Raw genomic sequence first — 21370 nt, forward strand, 5'->3', positions numbered from 1 at the left:
CAAAAGACGTGTTCGAGTTGATTGGCTGGCTAGGTCTTATTTTCAGGGAAACATGGGAGTTACAAAATAGTCATGGGGATGTAAAGTAAAGCATAGGGAATATAGTCAGTGATATGGTAATGACTATGTATAGTGCCAGGTGGGTATTAGACTAGTCAGGGGGATCATCTCTTAAATTATATAAATGTCTAACCACTATGCTGTACACCTGAAATTAATATAAAACATTATTGAATGTCAAGTGTAATTGAAAATTTTTAAAAGGGGGGAAAAGGTAAAGGGGAATAAAAGGTCCAAATTTCTAGGTATAAAACAAATAAGTCATGGGGATGTAATGTACAGCATAAGGAATGTAATCAATATTATTGGGATAACATGGTACAGTATCAGATGGTTGCTGGACTTATCATGGTGATCAATTCTTTAGGTATATAAATGTTGAATAATTATGGTGTATACCTGAAGCTAACATAATATTGTACGTTAGCTATATATTTAATAAAAATATTAAAATTTAAAAAGAAAACCTCAGAAGGAATATTAAACAATACATTAGTAATACAAAATGGCTTAATTGCAATATGCCAGGGAGTCAAATGCCTCTCAGGCACCAAAGTGACTGTTGAGGAATAGAACTCCAGTGAAAGCGATGCAGAGGGTTAGGTGAAAAGCAGAGAGCTGACCATAGAGTTGCCTCAACCACAGGACTCTAGTACTGGCTGGCAACTAGCAGGACAGCCTTGTGGGCACGTAACGGACCCCGTTTTACAAACGGAGACTATGAGCACTACAGAGATAAAATAACTTTCCCAAGTATCAGAGCTGTGATTGTGTCCAGATCTTCATATCACAAACCATCCTAGCACATCACAGCTGCACCTGCTGCCTTTTAAGAATCTGCTCCACCAGAAAATAGATCATTTTCCAGCCCCTTGTGCAGACACATTGCTCAGCCTCTAGACCTTTGGTTTAATTGCTGCAGACTCTGGAACGTTTTGTCTACACATTGTGCCCTGTGTCTAAATTCCATGCATTCTTTAGGGAGGAGGCCCAGTCTCATCTCTGCTACAGGTATTTCCATATGACTTCAGACTCCTCTGCTCTTTCCTTACTATGGTGCAGACTTGGCAATGAACCACACATTTGACTTATGAGTATAAGGGGCTTGAGGGCAGGCGCTGCAGGGTGCCTGCAGAGTGTGGATACAGTTCATCAATGGAGTGATATACCAAAAATCCCAGAAGATTTTAGTTATTGAAGAGCAACATGTGAGGAGAAAAGAGGACACTGAATATAAGAAAGAGAATCCAAGAAGCCACTGACTACAATCTGTCAACTAAGACAGCCCATCCGGTAGGAATGCCAAGGAAACTGTTCAGGGGCAAATATTCTAAGACACGATCATCCCTTAAGAATTCACTTCCAATCAATCACTCTCTGTAAAATTCCAACACTGAGAGTTGTGTATTTATCCCACAATGCATTGCCTAGGATCAACAGCAACTTCCCTAAATGATTATTCCCAAATAGCTAGTAGCTTCCCATTAACTAGTTAGATTTGAGGATTTAACGTGTAATTTTTACTAGAATCTAAAACTTCCTATCAGATGATTTTTGTCTGTGTACTTTTAATTTTCCAATTTTATTTATTATTTTAATCAACATTTTCACACTTACAAGACATAATGTTTTAGGGACTACATCATTTTTACAATTTTCTCCTATGGGAAAACGACAGTCTCTCTTACACTTTTAAACTATCCACGATACATATTAAGTTGTATGGGGTGCTGAGTTTATTTATTTTCTCTCTGAATAAAAGATGAAAGTTTTCCCCAATTTTCTAAAAATTGCAATTGCCACATAGGCATAACTAAATATGTCTAAAATTTACACAACATTGAGAGCCAGTCTGTGTTTGCTCTCCTAACCTGTCCCAACTATTATTCTATTGTTACATGAAACATATTTGTTTTGAGGGCATTGTAGTTTGTATTGTTCTTCCATATCTGTGTCTAGCTAGTAGGCAGGGCATCTAACTCCCTAGGAAGCATATTATTTGAAATTTACTACCTGTATATGCCACAATGTTTAATGTTTTTCCTAAATTTCCCCTCATCCACTTTGTGGATACCTATTTTTAAAAGTTATTATTCCCTTCCATCTGTCCACATTTTCTTCTCATTTTTCTCTTAAAAACTGACTTAAATCAGGAGGTCAATATCTCAGTCATCATTAATTTCATGCCTTCCTCTTTTCATTTATTCACTGGTCTTTTTTCTCTTGAGGGTCATTTTTTTTTTCCTTTATACATTTATAAAAGACCTCCTTCCTTCATCTAACCTCCTTTACTAGCAATATCTCATTTCCCACTTTTGTGCTCCTTATCTTTTCTTTGCTAACTTTAAGTTGTTCTGTCTATTTTTATATAGTTCCTGCCTTCTCCACTCCCAGGGCAATTGTCCTGTTATACACAGATCTTGAACAGCCGTTGGGGATGACAGACTGCATTTTTACTAGAATTCCAGAGGCAGAAAGGCCTTGCTCAGTTCTCTCACTCTGACTGTGCAACAGAAGCTTTTGCACTTTAATTATATTGTCTTAGGCTACTTCACACCTATCTACAATTATGCATGTTAATACTTACTCCCATGGCTTCATACATATTAGATTTCCTCCCAATGTGTTTTTCAACTAGGAATAGTACCTTGTAGTGTTGTTATCAATGATCACATTTCTAAATAGGCAGGGGAGAGAATGAAAATGATTTACTCTATTAGGGTGAGGTCATTTGCATACTGTGAAGTGATTTGCATGCTGGCAGATCCTAGAACTTCAGAGGCTTCACCATGTTTCTCCCTTTATAACAAGGTCTCGCTTATTTTGCTCTCTATCAAACTGTCCTTTATCTTCCTTTCTCATGCCATTCTCTGCCACTAGAGAATAATACACACCACCACAAGCATGACATTGCAAGGCAGTCTCCATCTTCTGAGCTAATGTTGTCTTTGGCATAATTCATCATCCTTTCTGATTTTTCAGGGCTGGTGACAATGGTGACTCCCCTAATATCTGAAGGAAGTCCTTAATAAATATTTTGCTGAGTGATTGATATCGCCTCAGTTATTCTCACACCTCTTCCCCTCCATATATAACAGATGGGATTCCATCATCAGGAGCAGATGTTGTAGGAAAGGTATCAGGAGCCCAGAAGCCCTCATTCTAGCCCCAGTTCTCCCACTCACTACCTTTGCAATCTCCACGAGTCACTTAACCTCTCTGGGCTCAATTTTCATGTCTGTAAATTGAAGACGAAAATGTCTTCTGCAGAGACATACTGAGGTGATCAGAAAAGATACATCTGAAAGGACTTCCTAGCACATAGTAGTTTGAAAGTTGGGTTTTTGATACCTCTTAGCTAAATAGTGTTAACTTTTCAAAATCAGATGAAATATAAATTATTTTCTTTTTCATCCATCCCCCTTATTAGCTTTCATAATAATAAACAAACACACACACTTCTAGGAAGGTCAGTAACATTTTGAGAAATTCCTAGTGGTAAATTGTCAGACACTGAACAAAAGGATAATTTTCACCACTCCCATCTCCATCCCCATCCACGTTCATTAGCAATCACACTCTCCACCTTTATTTATATAACGAGGGATGCTGCAGAGAAAAGCAGCGCTCTCATTTGATTTTTGAGCCTATTCTTTGAGGTAAGGTCTCAGGGCTGCCGGTGGATCTGGAAAGCATTTTGGAAGTAAGAAGCAGACAAATGTAAATCTTTTAAACCCCTATGATAAGCAAACTCTCCTCAGTTCAACATATAAATATAAACACTAAATCAAATCAGATGTTTATACATTTTTTTAATCCCATCATAAAACATTTTGTTTTGACAGTCTGGTAATGTAAAGTAAAAACACCGACAGCAAAAAGAATCATCTTTGCCTGCCTTCTTTCTACCTGAAAGTCTTCCCTGTATATAAATAGTAAAAGAAAAAAAAAGTATGTTTATGTAAAGGGAAACACTGATTTACTAGAACTGATTGCTTCATAGTCTAATTACTTTTCAACTGGCTGTTCCAAATTAAGATGTCATTGATGGCTTTTGGTGATATATTTCATTTTAAGCAAATTTATTCTATAATAGAGTACATCATAATGGAAAGCAGAGTTCCTACTCTCCCCTCCTCTTTGTAGCCTGATATCTTGACAAGTAAATTAAATTTAGCAGTTAAAATGCTTCCATTAGTAATTTTATTAAGTTAATTAAAGAATCTCTCTTTCTGAATTTTAACTACCTTCCCTTCAGAACAATGTTGATTTCTTTTTTTTTTTTTCTTTTTTTAATTTCATGTATTTAGGGACTGTGATATATTCTAGGACCAAACAACAACTCTATCGGGATTGCATTTCTGTGGGCAAGAGACTACCAAGCAAATCGAGTAAAAAGAAGAAAAAGCTTAAACATTTTTGAAAGAAATGGTCTGTTTCATACCAGGGTTGTGGAATCTTTAAAAGAAGGAGGACGACGAGCGGAAGAAAGAAAGAAAAAGGAAAAAATACTTTTTAGGCTATCTGTGTTCTTAGGAAAAGGCAGAACTACTAACTAGTGTTTCCATACTTAGAGGGTAAATCATAAATAGTTTAAGTGGAGTTTAGTTTATACATAGAAAGAGAACTCCAACTCTTTTTTCTTACTCAGTAAGAATGTAAGTCGTGCTGAGCTAGATAACTGAAGTTGGTGAAGCACAGGTTCAGTGAAATCTTGGGCCCTCTCCAGGGGGTGGCATTTTAAAAGAACCCAAATATTTCTAAGAGATTGAGGGCAAAAAGAATTCTTTCATTGACTATTGCTTGTTTCTTGTGGTAGGTTTTCCTAAAATCAGGAATTACAGAAATTATTTTTAGAACTTGAAGGTAACGTAGAGAAAATTTTATTGCATCTTCTCATTTTACAGATGAGGAAACTGAGGGCCACGGACGGCAATGCCGCCACCACTAAAAATAACAATAGTAACTATAACAACAGTGGCTAATATTTATTGAACTCATCACTGCAGCTTCACATACATTATCTTATTAAAAAGCCCCATGAGGGAGATGCTTCTAATGCCTCAACATTATAGATACAGGAGATAATGCCTAATGAAGATTAAGTAATTTTTACAAACTCCATATGACTCCAGAGTCCTGTGTTCATAACTAGTGCACATCATTACCTTAGATGAATGATGTAGGGTAATGCAACTAGTTAGTGGTTCCCCCAGGGCTGAAGCTCAGGACACCTGCTTCTCAGATCTGCTGTTTTCAAACTAGGCCATATGAAGAGACCTGAATATCCAGTGTGTGAACTGAGGCTTGGGCATGAAGAAGACATTATGATTTATTTAAAAAGTAATCCCATTGCCAAGATAGCCAGTGGGATATTTGCTTTATGGATGAAATCATATCAAAGACTGCACCCATGAGTTCAGACCCAAAGTTACATTTGATTTAAAATTAGGGGATTCCACCCTTCACTCATTCATTTTAGAAATAAAGGAGATTCAAGAATACGGTCCATGGCAATTACTATTAATGTCTCCCATCTTCTCTTATTTTCTGGATCTTGCCTTTCTCAAGTAGTAGCTCATTCTGGGAGCTCATATGCTCACTTTTCAAGCTCCATCACCCATCTCAAAATCACTCCCACCAACTCCTTGAATACTCATGCTACATCTCACTCAAATACAGTCTCTCACATTCACACCTCAGGTACCACACTCTACCCACTTCTGCCCTTTTTCCTCTGGGGGACTGCATGTGTTTCATCACTATGTTCCAAGCTCATTGCTTTCCTCATGACACTAGGTCACCGTGGTTTTTTTGCCTTCTATCCTTTCCCTATTCTGCAGAGTCTGTGTCACAAAAGCCCAAGCAACAAATCTGGCAACCTATAGATGCTTCCCATCAGGACAGAATGGATGAAGCCACGAAACTATTTAATACGCCAGAAAAGAGAAAAAAACAGACACCACTCCATTCATCCGTTTATATATATGTATATATATTTCCCCCCTTTTATACCAGCGAAAGCTAAAATGGCAGATGCCTACCTCAGATGATCTTTGTATATTCTAGGGAGCCCACCCCACTTTTTGTCTTTTCTTTTTTCCCCTAACATCAAGACAAACAGGGTTTAAGAGTTTCATTGTATCTTTGTCCCTTGTCATTTTGGAGATAGGTCTTCAAGATGATGACGTTCCACAATTTCTGAAGCACAAACACTGCCAAATGTCCCCACAAGTGTTTATTGTGGAAATTGTTTCCTTTACGAAGCCCACCCCCTCCTCCAAAATGATGTCTTTAGAAAGAATCCAGCATTCTGCAATATTTCTAGACAGACCCAGGGAAAGAAGAGAGTCGATCATCCAGTACGTTTTGCTAATTAAAAATGCTCTTTCCTGCCCTGACCCTCAGTTGAGAAAGACGCTAACTTTAGCCTAGAAGCATATTTCCTATATTACCTGACCACACAGCAAACATGTTTTCATTAGAAATTTAGCTCTTACCTCCTTGATATCCTGCCATTCACACTGCATCTACGTTTTGGTGGAAATCTTTTTCAATTATTTTGAGGATCCCCTTATTTTTGTCGTTGTTGTTGTTGTTGTTGTTGTTGTTGTTGTTGTTTTTATGTGGCTTTCAAGTCGAGTAGTGAAATCTGTTTCTTATTTGTAATTGGTTTTCAGCTCTGGAAGAGGCCCAAATTGGTAAGGCCCTATGAGTGAAAGGAAAAAAAACAAAACAAACAAACAAAAAAACAGAATTTAGAATTTAGTTATGCAACCTGAGCTTATGATGAGAGAAGATAACTCCAAGGGGAAGACTTTGCAAAAATAAACATTATGCCCAGCTTTCAACCTGGAGAGTGATCAATTAAATGTACAGAACCACAGAAGAGCTGAAGGGATCATGAAATTATGTGGCAAAAATCCCTATTATTTGTCACATGAAAGGAAGAATGTGTGATTTTAAAATAAAATACCAGAGAAAGATGTACCAAGTTTGATGGAATAGATGTAGCCGGCCACAGTTGTGAAAGATTCAATAAGCTTCTTCTTACTTGTCCTTCACCCCAGAGTTTCCTGAAGAGGCCTGAATATCTGGCTTAAAGTGAGTGATGCTACTTGAAATGAAAAGCAAGGAGATTGCAAATCACTCGTCTGCACAGGCTTGGAATAAACTATGGCATGGCTGATGGACAGATTCAGGTATTTAAGTGAGTGTGATTTCCAAGCAACAATTTCTAAACTCTACATTGTCGTTGACCTCCATCATGCAATTGGACATGTTTATGAAGGCACACACAGTGGAACGAAATGCACTGGGAAGAAAGCTGAACTCATTTTCTAACACCACAGCAGTATTACTGCAAAATGAAGCCATATTATCCCAATCAGCAATAGAGTCCAGCTTTGCATCCTTTTTCTGCTCCATAGTCTGACTCCATTCCAGCAGAGGACCTTTCTATTTCAGGAATCCAGCTACGAGATTGGTTGGAAGAAACCAAATGAGGAGGTAATCCAACGTGTGTGCTCAGGTAAGGGTAAGAACCAAGAAAGGACTTGAAGATTATACTTTTGTCTTTTCCATTTCTTCCCCTCTTTCTTTTCTTCTTAAAGGCAAAGACACCAGGAAGTGTAAAAACCATCCCAAAATATTTTTTTTCCTTCTATGATTTGCCCAGAAAGCAAAAGCAAAGCACCAATTAGCAATGTTTTAAATCAAACACAATTAACTGTACATTGAAATATATGGTCTGTGATTGTATGTTCAGCTAAATAGCTAAAAGCAATTTTTAATAGTTGAAAACCTCAGTTGCACACTGACGCTACACAGGTCCGCTCAGATTTCCTGCTTCTTCACTAAGGCACAAGGTAAGCAGTTACTTCCTCAAAAGTTAAAAGCAGAGGCGGCCGGATGGCTCAGTTGGTTAGAGCTCGAGCTTTGAACAACAGGGTTGCCGGTTTGATGGGCCAGCGAGCTGCGCCCTCCACAACTAGATTGAAGACAACAAGCTTGTTAGAGCGCAACCTCTCAACAACAAGGTTGCCGGTTCAATTCCCACATGGGATGGTGGGCTGCGCCCCCTGCAACTAAGATTCAAAACGGTGACTGGACTTGGAGCTGAGCTGCGCCCTCCACAACTAGGTTGAAGGACAAAGACTTGGAGTTGATGGGCCCTGGAGAAACACACTGTTCCCCAATATTCCCCAATAAAATTTATATATATAAAAAAGTTAAAAGCAGAATTTTTTGTTGTTTACAAGGCACTCCTAAAAAGCTTTACTATACATTTAATAAAATATTTTCATTGAACCTTTTCTTGAACTTTGTCAGAGAGAAAAATAAAAGAGCAAAGATTATTTTTCATGATCACTAGAGCGATGGCTGTTTCTGATCCAGCCTCACCTTTTCTCTATTGCCCATCGGAATCATTTTGGGAAACTGCATTTCAGCTGTTCCTCAGTTATAGTCTGTGATCTATTTCATACATACATGTAGTTTTATTTACGTCAGTTGAGGCTATTTCCATTTGAACCATGGGTGAGAAAATAGCCATTAGGTAGAGCACAGCAATCTACAATTACAGCCATTCTAATTGCTGGCAACCTAATGGTCAAATACTTTATATTCCATGTAATCATTTAATGATTTATATACACATCTACTAAACTATAAAATACTCCAAGACAGAGACCATATCCTTCATCTTTAAGTCATTACAGCATCTGCCATAATATTGGGTATGTTTGGTCTTAAAAGACGAAATAAGAGAATGAATGAATGAATGAATGAATGAATGAGGGAATTAATATTTAAATACAGATAATAATGATTTGTGTTACAGTTGTACATACTGAGAACTGTCTGGAAGAGTTTTCAGAGAGCTACAGAGAAAGCTTGGCTGACTATTCTTGGAGAACACATTGACTGTTTGTTGGATGGAGACAGTTCACCAAGAAAGCAGATTTTGACCCTTCAAGAACTTGAATGTGATGATGAGTTTATGACAGTCCTAAAAGCCAACATACGGTTGGTGGCCAGATTGTGGTTCTGGGCTGAGAGGCTTCCATTTGGAAGGCAGACAAGCATTTGAATTATCGGTCTAATGAAAGTGTCAATAGCAATCCTGTTACTGGAGGAGCTGTAAAACCCTGCTTAATGAACTAGGCAGGGACACAAAAACACAATGGTCTAAAATGTACTGTATGAGAAAATGATAATTAGCCCAGATTTCATGTACAAGATAAAATGCATAGGGATGATATTACCACTGAGCAATGTGATAGCCCTTCAGGGGACTGTTTTGTTAACAGGGTTTGGCTCAGCCTTTTCAATCCTCCTTGTATGAGTGGAGATACACTACACAATCATGAGCTGTGAGATGGAGAAAGAATGTCAGATGGTAAAATTCCTATCATAGACGCTGACAAATGTAAATAAATGGCAATAAAAGGGTCCTGGCCTCATTAAAGAGTCATTCTTATTTAGGAGGCTTTCTGGAATATAGGATGATAAGCCAAATGGCTTCCCACACCAGAGGAATGGGGGTTAACGTGAAAGTCATTCTCTAAACTTAAAGTCTACTTTTCTAGGCCACTGAACATCAACCAGGAAAGTAAGGCAAGACAAGGCCAGACCTGCACTGAGCAACTAGGCAACAGCTACTTCCTTCTTTCCACCCTAAGAGTTAGGGAGCCACTGAGGGAGCCCTGAGGACAGAAGAGAGTAGTGAACTTGGCATCAGGGAGCTACGATTCCAGTCATGGCTCTGCACTAACTCTGACTTTGAACTTTTTCATCTCCTAAAAGGAGGACAGAGGTGGAGGTGAACTAGAGTGGTACTTCAAAAACTTTATGGAGCTGACAAATCACTGGAGAATTGTGTTAAGATACAAATTCTGACTTAATTGGCCTGGAGTGGGCCTGAGATTTTGCATTCCTAACAAGTTCCCACGTTATGCAGATGCTGTTGGTCTATAGACCTCAATTTGAGGAATAAGCGACTAGACAGTATTTCTCAACTTGAAAGTTCTGTAAAACTACCAAAGTCAATAAGAATCTGTTGGCTATTTGTTACTACAAGTGGGAAGAGACAGGCAATTATTGACCTTTTGGAATCATCAATGCAAAGTTGTTTTGTCTTTGTCTTTTAAGTCTAAACAAGCTGCTTTATTCTAGTTAGAAAACTTTATGAATGCTCTGTCCTTTCAAAAGATAAATTAGTCAGAAATCTTTGGCAGTGGACTGTTAATACTGTTAGGCGAGCTATATACTGCTTTTGAATCAACTGTTTTATAACAAAATGAATTGCATGTGGAAAAATAAAATGGGGAAAACAAAATTATGAGTTAAAATGGTGGATCTCCATTTAATAAAATAAAAGCAAAAGGGCTCAAATGATGTAAAGTAAGGCACAGTGCCTCATGTACAAAAATAAGTTAATGTCACAGGATGAAATGTGGGACATGGCTTATACCTTACACAAACAGAATCCTAGGTGTTTTGCCTGTAGAAAGTGATCTAGAAAGCTATAACCCACTGGATTCTCTCCATAGATACTTCTTCCCCATTCTCAAGCTTAATTTTTTTAAGATGGTTTATGTACACGGGGGGAGGAAGGGAGAAGTATTATATAGATCTGTGGCTTAAAAAGTATTTCAAAACTCTGCAGATAGGGATTCTGGAAGTTAATAGACACTTTCTTGATTGTGTCTAGCACAATATCTAGCACATAATAGGAGCTCAATTAATGTTTGTTAAAAGGATTAAATTGAAACTAATGAACCTTTGATGAAGCTGCAAAACTAAAATTGAGTGAAAAGTCACAGGATTTTCAATAGTTTAAGGGGTCATAAATTGGGGAGGAGAGGAAGTTGGAGAAATGTGCCTTTAGTTATATATAACTATATATATATAGTTAGTTATAGGTATAGTTATATAGTTATATATACTTATATATAGTTATATACATATAGAGTTCTTTCTCTTCCTCCTCACCTTATACGTATATAAAGAGTTCTTTCTCTTCCTTCTTATCTTAAAGAGAAAGCTTTGTCTCTGGAAGAAATCAATGAATTAGTCTTTGTACAAGAATTCAATGAGCTCTTATTATGTGCTTTATACTTCATGTAAGCTGTCTCTTTTACATCTTTCAATAACCCTATGATTTAGTTATTATCGTCATCCCCGAGTGCCCCTGGTGTGAAAAGTAGAAAATGGCAGAGCTAGGGGTTTCATCTAAGTTCATCTGACTTAGAAGTCTGCACTCGTTACGTAACTTGGGCTAAGGAGGAGGAGAAACAAGAACTTTTTAAAAGCAAAGGGAAATAATATATTTTCTAAAGTGGTAAATTATGGAGAATTTACAAATGTAATTTGTAAAATTTACAAATTTACAGAAATTTGTAAAGAAATCAAGAGAAAAGTGTACTCGCTCTTAACTTGGGTCAAGGTTGGCTTCGCGGAGAAGGGCTGGAAGTGAGCTCAAAGCTCATTCATTCACATCACATTTGTATGGCCCACATAGAAACTAAGTTGGATAGACAGTAGACAGATGAAGTGAGAAGACGAAGGGTCTTGAAGAATGACGAACATGATCAGTGTTTGTTTTTGAGAATAAAAGCATTAGAAAGACTTTATAATGTAGACCAGAAAAAAAGCAACATATGGGAAACTTTTTTTCATTTTTCAGCATATATTGGCCACCCAAAATACATACTGCCAGAGGGGTGGGATATGTGTTGCTAACATAACCTAAAGGCACATCATGAATAAGCTAAAACCTCCAGCCAGACAAAAGCCTATTTGCAAATTACTCCACTTAATTTTCCAGGTCGCGATTGCCTCTCTCTGCAAAGCAGTTTATGACATTCTCAATTAAGAGTTTGCTATAAACATGAATGAATGAAGTATTTCAAAACTGCTGTGAGATATTAAAGATGAGTCACTTTTAAAAAGTGATTTTGTTTCCTGTGTTCTGGATAATGCATTTGAGAATGTAGTTTCCAGCCTCACCCATCACCCCATTGTGAAATCAAATTGAATGGCTCTCTGCTCTTAGAATGATCGCTCATTCAAATGCGTTCAATAAATACAGTCCAAACACAATGAGGCCCTTTCCGTAGAAGCATCCGGAAAGCTAGAGCCTGGTCTCTCTCATCATATGACGCTCAGGTTGAAGTAAATAAAGCCTTAGCCCACACCAACGGCATAATGCACAGTGACTTACTGTTTACTAAGCTCTCGCATGTACATTATCTCATTTGATCCTCACAATGCCCCTATAATGGAGATGCTGTTGGTCTATTACCCCCATTTAACAGATGATGAGTCTAGAGCTCAGAGTGTCAGTGATTTGCCCGAAGTCACACAGCAATCCAAGAGGTACTTTCAATTTTCTCCTCCCCTTCCTTCCTCTCTTTCCTGAACAGGAAACACGTCTTAAGTAGAAAACAATGTAATTAATAGAACCATTACCAAAACTGGGCAGAACATTTAATTCATTCAGGTTTGCCTCTGGTGACTGTGTAAATACTGAGGAATTCATTTCCCACCTCCTGTGATTCTGTGAATTCTACCCTGGACAGAAGGTCATCCAAACAGGATCCTTGCTCCGAGTTATGGAAATGTACGCAGTCTAAGAGAATACGGGCCAAATGCAGAGTAAAAATCTCTGTGTAACTCCCAGTGCCATTTACTCTTGCTGCCTCAAATCCTTTTTGAAATTAGGCAGGTTATAAATCATAAAGAAATATATAAAAATGTAAACTCTTGCCCTAAATTCAATTATCATTATCATGTATCAGAGGGGTCATGAGCGCAGTAGATGGGAACGCTGGTAACACAAGTTTGAAATAGGTATGATGGGCAAGCCAGAGAGATATAGTGATAGAGGAGTTTTTTGAAAAACTTTTCAATTTACATCCACAGAATACACTGAATATTATCTGAAAATCAACAGAAAATACAATTTCCCTCAAATCAACATCCTTTCAGTCTCTAGTCCTAACCAGTCAGAATTTGATATCACGAGTAATTAGGAGGCAGGTGATCGACTCCTCTGAAAAATTAATCTGCAGGCAGAGCTATACAGAGGAGCATCTAGAAGCTTTGTCCTCATGGAGAAAGGAGTTAACAGAATTAGGAGTAAATTCATTTTCTTGCATTGCCTTGCAAACTCCATTTCTAAAGCAATCAGGGCCAGCCCTCTCTTTCTTATGTAGACTCTCCTTTGCTTCTATCTTCATTTTGGCTGTGGGATTTTGGCAGCACAGATCCCTCCAGAAGCTACAGATTTACTGGCTGGGTTCCCACATCCACATCCGCTGTTGAAAGCCCATGGTTCTCACGGCCCTTTTCCTCAAAGTTTCTAATTCCTTTATCTCCTAAATTATGATGTATCTATTCACCTGCCTATAACTGTGAATAGCTACAGAGTTGCGGAAGAACCAGTGTTTCTTTATTGTAGACTCTTCTATTTTGTGACTCATGGGATTGAGGAAGTCAGAATTATATCAGTTAATATTTGAGGCACTGCATTCTTCCATGTGCTTCTAATAATTAATCCATATAATCAAATCATCTAAAGACACCAAAGGGTCTTTATTCTTTTCCATTAAAAATAAGAGCAAAAGTCCTGATTCCAAGGTTTATTCTTCAAAAGGTTAGGTGACTCACAACCAAAGTTAAACTACCTGGTGTTTTTGGTATCAGGCAATATAGTTCTACCAATATTTCTCCACACTTTCAGCGTTGATTTAGCAAAGAAAAACAATATTGCTTATGACCCAGGCTTTACAACTACTTTGCAATAGAAGCCATGATGAGGTCTTTTAGCCATTTTAAGTGTTATGACCAGTGGCTTCAGGAACGAGGTTTTGTTTAGATAATACAAGACTTTTGTTGTTGATTGAAACCTGGCTTGATGCCTCTATACATCTAAATAATTAGAAAAAAAATACATTTAAATGAGAAGCAGATGTTGTTTCCAGATTTCTATTTTGACTGTACAGAATAGAAGCTTTCATCTCTGCATTTACTCATTGGATATAGTGCATACTACATGAATCATTATTTAAAACACAGGGCATTCTTTTTACAAAGGTAAAGGAAATAGGGGTCTTCTGGCGTAGTCATTCCTTCAAAAGACTTTCTCCGCCAAGGAAACTAAACAGGGTTATTCATTCTCCATTACTCCTCCTGTGCCTACATGCCTGGTACTAAGCCAGCAGATCCAAACGGACTTAGGGAAGGCTGGTGCTGAGTGCAGGGATGGCAGGTCCTGCTGGTGATCAGTAGCTTGTAATTGGCAACAGACAACAAACGTACCGTGGACACTCAATGTTCATCTTATCAGATGCAAAACCAATTAAGAAACTATATCCAGGCAAGGAAAAATAAAGGACGTGACCTCATAGGGTACCTTTTAAAATGGAGAGTCATTTTCTCGAGTTTCTTTATCTGTTGGTAAGTTAACACTCTAGCAGGTAGAATACATTTTCAGTTTCTCTTCTCAGCTAGGACGTTGCACACCAGGTTTCTGAGCCAATTTTAAGGGCTTGAGATGTATGCGTGGAGGAGCTATGTAAACACATGGCAAAGGTCTGCGTAACTTCAAAGCAAAGTACATGTACATGGAATCCACAGATAACAAAGCTCGGTCTTCTGAGTTAATCGCTACAGTGAGACAAGCCAAATCGGCTACTAAACCCTTCCCCTCCCCCCGGCCCCGGTCTAGCACAGTCTGGCACATATAAGTTATCAATCAATCAATAGTTGTGGACTGACTCTATGAGTGGACGTAATTTAAATGTTTATTCACTGCCTTGAAATAAATACCATAGTTTATGAGCTGTATGAATATACAAAGTAAAAATAGTACTTGCCACGTAAGAATCACTTAGCATTCATCAAGCATTGTGTTGAGTTTCGCTTACATTAATTTTGACACTCAAAGTGGTATTAGAAAGTATCATTGTCTCCACTTTATACATAAGAAACAAGAGGCTCAGATAGGTGAACCGATTTGCTGAAGTTGCAGCCAGAAAGTGGCAAAACTTGCACACCCATTTTGCTCCATAACCCTCATTTGTTCTGTAAACACTATGTTATGCTGCCCACTGGGTTTCAGAGGTTTTGAAGGCTCTTCTAATAGAATGTGCTACGAACTTAGGTTGAACGCAGAAAGAGTGAGAAGTCCTACTACTTAATTAGCCCTCGGAATAGGAGAATCAGCTTGTCCTTGCACATGCAGGGAATAAACTCTTCTTAGAATCGAACCAATAATCCAAATGAACAATGTGGACTTTCAACACAGAAAAAGGTTTGAAGGGTTCCGCCATATGAATTATGCTGCCGTGAAATAAACCAAGGTGAAAAATTCATCCAGAACTTTTGATCTGAACAGACATTGTAGCAATTCTATCTCGTATGTGTACCTATGGATCCAAAGGAAAATAGAGAATATACATAATATCACTGTGGCTCCTGCTGTCACTGCTACTGTTATGAATAATAATAATTATTTGTTATCATTATTATACTCATAGTTAAGATATATTGAGAGCTTGCTGTACATTGCAGGGTCTTTATTTTGCCGATGGAAAGATAAACAAGGATTAAAATTCCCAATTCCCTGGGTTTTCTTTTCTCAAATTAGGAATATTGAGGTTTTTCTGCCTACTTTTAAAGCATTTTGCAAGGATGAAGAGCTTGTCATGAAAATGTGTGATAGTGCTTGCTAATTTTGGGCTCTTCCTAGACTAACTCAGCCTGTAACCTGTGCTTTCCATTCAATGTCTTTGAAGAAATTATGGTATACTTTCTAGATTTCTTCTTCTAAACAGACTGAAAACAATGGAATATTTTTCTGGCAGCATATTGAACCATCAGGTACTGGGGTGGATAAAACCCAAAAATACAAGGGATTTCCATTCATGGAAAATGAAATGAAGGATAAAGCTAAGTGCCCTTTTGAGAACACTTTAAAATTATATTCTGTCTACTGAGTTCATGTCTTGGTCCAAGGTTCAGAATGATATTCATTTTGTATGAATAGGTTTTCTTCTCAAATTATTGTGAAGAAAATGATCAGTGTATGAAAATACTGCATAAAAGAGAAAGATTCATTTAGATGTTTGGGGACCAGACACGCATTTAGGAACTAGGAGATAAAATTCTCCCTTTGGGTACCTGTAAGAATTGGGAAAGTTTACACTTTCTAAGCCTCAGTGTCCTTATCATAAAATCTAGATTGTCTCACAATTAGTATGGAATTAGAAATCTATGATTCTTTCCATCTACCTTAGATTGATGTGTGCATTTACATTGCAAACAATCACATAAGACATGTAGGGAGCCTCTCAATAAATTCCTAGGAAATATTTTGACAACAATGTGACCAAATTATAAATAGCTCTAGTTGTCTAACACATATAAGAAGGTAACAACATTTTTCAACTTGGTGCAGCAATGATGATTATCTCAGCCTCTTTAGGTTTTTCTCATTGTCCTGAAACACAGGTATCAAGGAAATAAGAAGTAGAAATTCTGCGTATTTACTCCTGATGCAGATAACATCTATATTTGACATTCTAGAATAACAACATCTCCAGCAGCAACTAAGATATGCATGTTTCAGAACTGAGAAACTTTTAAAATCTGCTTTTAAGCAATGCAGCCACAGAAGACTCTTAATAATTGATTATAATTGATTTTAACCTTGTCCTAACCTGGGCAAAATGGCAAAGCCAATCATCTTTGTCCAGATGGGGTATAAGAAAAGAACCCGTAGTCCACATCTTTAAAAGCTCCAGACATGAGCAGGAGATAAAATATTTAGTCTGCCAAAGCCTTGACCTCCCAATTCCAGCCAGTTTTGAACTTGAATTGATTTCCGACAAGGCATCTGGGAGATGATTACAACAAAATGCACTAAAGCTGGGCAGCCTTTATTTTAGCATCCCAGCAGCTTAACCTGTTAATAACAGCAATTGTTTTAGATACAATACCAATTTCTGTAACCGACGCAAGAAATGGATAACAGCAGCACAGTCTCCCAGGCAGTGCAATAACAGGAGAAAAAAGAAAAGGGGGAAAAAAAAAAGAAAAAAAGCACAGCCAGTCACAGAGGAGGTGCTGACAGTATTTTTCAAAGAAACCTCAGTTTTCAGGGACCCAGACACCATCAGGAACCCAATTCCACAGTCAAAAAAAAAAAAAAAAAAAAAAAAAAAAAAAAACATCCTTAGCTAAAGGTTGCATGTTGAGAGAAATCGCTGTAAACTCGGTGATATAGAATCACACCTGTGGTCTGCTGATGGAAGCTGAGCTATCTTGGGAGAGTCACTTCACATCTTTATGACTAATTTGCTTTGTTTGAAACAGTGCTGCCCAACATAATCACAATGTGAGCCACAAATGGGAAACCATATGTAATTTAAATTTTTCTAGTAGCCACATGAAAAAAAAATAGTTTTAAGAAGGCAAATTAATTCTAATATCTTCTGTAATATAACTAAAATATAATCATTTAAACATGTAATTAATACAAAATGGTTAATGCAATGTTAGATAGTTATTTTTGTTACAAAGTCTTCAAACTCTAGTGAATATTTTATACTTATGACAGATTTCAGTTCGGAGGAGCCACATTCCAAGTGCTCAACAGATACGAGTGGCTACCGTACTGGACAGCACAATTTTGAAAAATGAGAAGCTTGGACTAATCATCTCCAGGGTTTTCTCCATCACCTATCATGTTATGTTGCTTCTGCAGCTCTTCACTGTAAGTCAGCTACAGGTTCCAAGTGTAGATGTGGCCTGTTGGGTGGTGAGATCAGGATGTTTGACGATAGCAACTGTGGCCACAAATCTGAGCTTAGCAATCGTCAAGTCTGTGCTGAGGTCCGGATGAGGCCTTCAAACTTACACCAGTTGGTCACAAGTAATACAGGGTGGGTGGGCAAGTGGGGGGTTGCATTCCTTTTTATGACATAGTCCAGCATGGTCTACAAAATGAAACAATGAGCGGCACCCTAATCGCTTATTGAGTACTATTTATATACCATGTATGTTGCATATACCAAGTCATTTAATCATCTCAGTCACCCTTTGAGGTGGGAACTATGAACCATATTTAGTCGGTGGTGGACTGAGCCTCATAGAGACTAATTAGTCTGCCCAATGACAGACTCCTAAAAAGTGTAGTTTGTGGATTCGAACCCATCTTTTCCAGACCCTGTGACGAGTCTCTTGACCACCATGGTAATCTGCTTTACAAATAACAGCATTTGGTCTTCTATCTAATTCCTGTTAAGGTTTCCCAAACCTGAGAGATAATAAAGAAGAGGCATAGAAAGGTGAAAGATAATTGCTTTCACTTTTTAATGACTGAGAAAGTCAGACAGAGTACAGTAGATGTTAACATCGTAATAAACATATACTCCTCTTCTCTCTCAGTCAAGCAAAAAAAGGAAGGAAGGAAGGAAGGAAGGAAGGAAGGAAGGAAGGAAGGAAGGAAGGAAGGAAGGAAGGAAGGAAGGAAGGAAAGAAGGAAGGAAAAAATGATTCACTGAGCACTATGATATTTCGATAGAACCTCATGGCTCTGGACAGAGAATCATGGTAACATTTTCCCTCTCTTAAACATGGGCTGTGCATCCATGATTCAGACACAGACCACAATACACAAATTACACTTTGGCAAATCAATACACCATTCCTGGTGACATGTGGAGGAAACCCCTTCACACACTAAATATGCCTATGCTCAGAGACTCAAACTCAAATATAGACTCCTGCCATCTCCTTGTCACTGGACTGTCAATGATAAAATGAGGAATACCTAGATTTTACATATTTTCAAGAATTTCACATAACATCATCTTAATCATTCAATAGTTCTTTCTATATTGGGAAAAATTATCAAGCATGGGAAATAGGACTGTGTGAAGGTATTTCTGTTACAGTATATGTTAGTTTTCTTTCCTGGTGTCTAAAGATAGAGAGAAATTGGTAATTTGGGAGTTACCTGTTTCTTCTGAAAACCTCATGCAAGCTGCATTGTTAAATTGATGTAAAACTAAATTTCCTATAGAGACACCTGGGAAGGGCCAAGTGGCTAATCTGCAGACAGCTGTCTGCAGCTGGGCTATAACGTGTCCCTCACTTGTTAAATAATCTAGAATCACAAAGTCTAATCACCTGTTTATTGTCTTGACTTCATGGGTCACTGATATCATGGCTACAAGGAGACTTTTCTTCAACTTGGCCAATCACATGTTAATATTTTATGTACACAGGATGATAACATTTTATAGTTATCGTATGCTCACTCTGTTCCAACCCCCGTTCTGAGTGCTTTACATGGATTGTTTTGTTATCATCAGATAGGCACCGTTACTATACCCATTCTACAGTTAAGGAAACTGAGGGACATCATGTTTATAAACAATAATGAAAAATATGGTTCCCATTTTTCCTTGTCCTGATCTTCCAGTACATTTACCACAGTTTCCTTAGCAACATCCATCCTGCCATAACGTCAGCTTAACCTCAGCTTTAATCTATCCATCATTGCTGTTCCTCATCACAGTGTTCTGTGCTTATTGGTAGAAAAGGGCTTTATGTATTTTATTGGTTGGTTGCTGCATAACAAATCATCTCAGAAAGTTGTGGGTGAAATTAAAAGAATGTTATATGTACTTTACCAAAATTTAAAAACTTTAAAAAAAAAAAAGTTAAGTCAAAACTAAAAGGTAAAAACAATTTTATTTCCTTATGATTCTATAGATCAATGATTCTGTAGATTTAGACTGAACCCAGCTGGACAGTTCTTCCACTAGTTGTACCAGGGGTCACTCATGCAACTATAGTTATCTGGTGGCTCAACAAGGGCTGGATAATCTAAGATGGCCTCATTCACATGTGTAGGGGCTGATGCAGATGGGCCGACTGTCTCCAGCAGGATAGCCACTGCCTCTTATCATGGCAACTGTGTTCCAAGTCCCAATCTACAAACACTTTTAAAGCATCTGCTTGCATCACATTTACTGATATCCCATTGGCCAAAGCAAGTCTCATGGTGAAGCTCAGGATCAAAGCTGGAGGAAACTACACAAGGGTATGGGCCCATTACAATCTAATACATGATGAACACCTTACGTATTTTTCTGTCTCTTTCAAAATGGTCAAAACAACTCAATCCCAAGCAGAAGACTGAATAAGAGAAGAAAATCCACATGTCCTAGTATGCCAAAAATATATCAAATTCTAAATTTGGCCTTAAGTTTGAGCATCAGATGTAAATGAATACCAAGTCCCATATTTCCACTGAAATATATTTCTTTTCATAACATGTTCTAGAAAGATGGCCACCGGTTTTGTATTTAAATGAAAAGCAATATATCATCTGAGGGAAAAACAACATTGAATATTTTTCACAAGACTCCACTGGTTGATGACAATGGCTAATGCTGTATTTTTGCCATGGGAACTTTTGTTTTACTGAACCACTAAAATTACAATCAGATGTGCTCATCTTCTGTTGAAGTAATGAACAATGGTATGTCTGAAAGAGAAATTCAAAGTGCATCATTTATCTTATCCTATTTTCAATTAGGCCGAATAAAGTATAAAGTTGGTTCCAAACTACATCACAGAAACAGGGTGAGTAAATTTATTATACCACTAGAGTGCTAATCTTAGCAGATGGTAGAAAAAAATATTTTTAGCATGAAATATGCTAAAGCAATAAATCTGAACAAGGTGGATCTTATCAACTAATATCTCCCCAGTGTGAGGTAAAACTCCTGCAAGACAACTCAGCATTCTTATGAGGTCTGGTGGATGTGGGTAGACATGAGCCTCAGTGACAGAGGAGAAAAACAACAAAAATGAGGATCGAATAAGAAAACTAGCCATACACCCATGGCACTGCTTTGAATTAAAAAAATAATAGAAGGATGTGACTCTGCTATGTTTTAAATGCTCTGGAATTTTATTTCTGAAATTATGCCTACCCCAGAGTCCTGTCGGTTCTTCCTTTGGGTATTTTCCAAATTTGAAACTTACAGGCAGTCTCTATTGGGTCAGTTTTTGAGTCAAGGTGAGCACACACACAGTCACACATTGCTACAGATCAATATTAGCCAAGGCAAGTATCCAATGAGACAAGAGCTCTTGTAAAGTGGGCTCTGGCTCAGGACATCTGACTGAGAGCTCCCAGACCCATGGATGCATTTGGTTCATGGTTTATCAGTATCCACCTGCTAAGCCCAAACAGATGGAGTAGGTGGCTCCTTTAGATAAGACA

The 21370-nt window shown here is 37.8% G+C and overlaps 1 long non-coding RNA gene across 1 annotated transcript in view; it reads right to left on the bottom strand.

Annotated features, from left to right (window-relative positions):
- The window catches only part of LOC117032718 (uncharacterized), a 339217-nt gene that overhangs the window by 167882 nt on the left and 149965 nt on the right, over window positions 1-21370 (bottom strand). The window contains exon 2 of the long non-coding RNA XR_004424796.1: window positions 6561-6769. This is a non-coding gene — a long non-coding RNA (uncharacterized LOC117032718). The remainder of the gene's footprint in view (window positions 1-6560; window positions 6770-21370) is intronic.

Source organism: Rhinolophus ferrumequinum, chromosome 13 (assembly GCF_004115265.2).
Source record: "Rhinolophus ferrumequinum isolate MPI-CBG mRhiFer1 chromosome 13, mRhiFer1_v1.p, whole genome shotgun sequence".
Taxonomy (NCBI): domain Eukaryota; kingdom Metazoa; phylum Chordata; class Mammalia; order Chiroptera; family Rhinolophidae; genus Rhinolophus; species Rhinolophus ferrumequinum.